The sequence below is a fragment of the Trachymyrmex cornetzi genome, unplaced genomic scaffold, assembly GCF_001594075.2.
Source record: "Trachymyrmex cornetzi isolate Tcor2-1 unplaced genomic scaffold, Tcor1.1 scaffold1403, whole genome shotgun sequence".
Classification (NCBI taxonomy): Eukaryota; Metazoa; Arthropoda; class Insecta; order Hymenoptera; family Formicidae; genus Trachymyrmex; species Trachymyrmex cornetzi.
Genome location: NW_017295987.1, coordinates 40232 through 41606, shown reverse-complemented (window position 1 = coordinate 41606; position 1375 = coordinate 40232). Strand labels below are relative to the sequence as shown.

Below are 1375 nucleotides of genomic sequence, written 5' to 3'. Positions count from 1 at the left end.
GTCGAGTGGTGACTCAACCAGTTAAGGCAAGATTGCATTGTTATCAGCTCTCTCCGCATGGAAGAGATGCTCAAAGTGTGCACCATTATTTTCTAAGCATAACAGTAATCGACGGCGAAAGTTACGTTGTACATTTCCAAGCATTAAAGGAGTTATCGCTTCACAAGCTCTTCTTATTCTTTCCATCATATTCAATCTTGTCGTTGGAGCTTCACTATACACTGCATCTTTAACGTATCCCCATAAAAATAAATCAAGGGGGTTCAAATCCGGTGATCTCGGAGGCCACAGAACTGGTCCACCCCGCCCTATCCACCGATTTGGGAATCTTTGATTCAAAAACACCCATATAATACGAGCATAATGAGCAGGAGCACCATCTTGTTGGTACCATAAATTTAGTCTAACTGCAAGGGGAACATTCTCTAGGTATGCTGGCAAATCATTTTCGAGGAATTCCAAATACATTGGACTATTAATTGTACGTTCAAAAAAATGAGGTCCAATGACTTCGCCATTGTAAATGCCTACCCATACGTGTAAACTCCAACGATGTTGATTAAGCACCTCACGATATCAATGTGGATTTTCTGATGACCAATAGTGGCAATTATGCCTATCGAGATTACCATTGCTGATGAATATTGCTTCATCACTGAAAAAACATTACTGAAAAAATCTGGATTCTGATCTAACATCTCAAGAGCCCATCTACAAAATTGTACTCTGAATACGTAGTCGGCCTCACTTAATTCCTGTACTAAAGTAATATGATACGGATGGTAATTGACTGATTACGTAACAATCTGTGTACCGTAGTTTGAGGGATTCCCAGTTCTCGTTCTACTTAACGGGTACTAATATGGGGATTTTGATGAACCATAGCCAAATAGCCAATAGCAATCTAGAATCATTATTATTATGAAGTCTATTCCTTCGCCTTTTGCGATGAAGTGGATTATTACGAGATCTCCTTTCAATGTTCATAATTTGTTGAGCAGTAGGATGGCGGCGATTTGGGAATCGCTCCGCATAAGTATGGGCAGTAAGTCTGTAATTTCTACCACATTCACCAAAGGTTATAAGAATATCGACTACTTCTGTAGGCGTATAATTTGCCATTTAACTGACTAGAATTTTATCAGATTACAAATGTTAAAATGAATACATAAACACTTGTGACTTTGGCACTAAATGGACAAAATTTTGGAGGGATATTTAGAGGAACTTCATCAGATGGAAAGTTTAATTTTCGATTTTGAAGGTAAGGTATGCTAATATCTAAAGAATCACAACAAGAAAATACATATGTAACATAAAATTTTATTAAAAATCCCCACTTGACCTTGAAATGGTCATGAAAATATGGGTTCAA

General features: G+C 37.5%; 1 protein-coding gene across 3 annotated transcripts in view; it reads left to right on the top strand.

Moving 5' to 3' along the window:
• The window catches only part of LOC108771176 (uncharacterized), a 10703-nt gene that overhangs the window by 5136 nt on the left and 4192 nt on the right, over positions 1–1375 (top strand). The window lies entirely within an intron of this gene.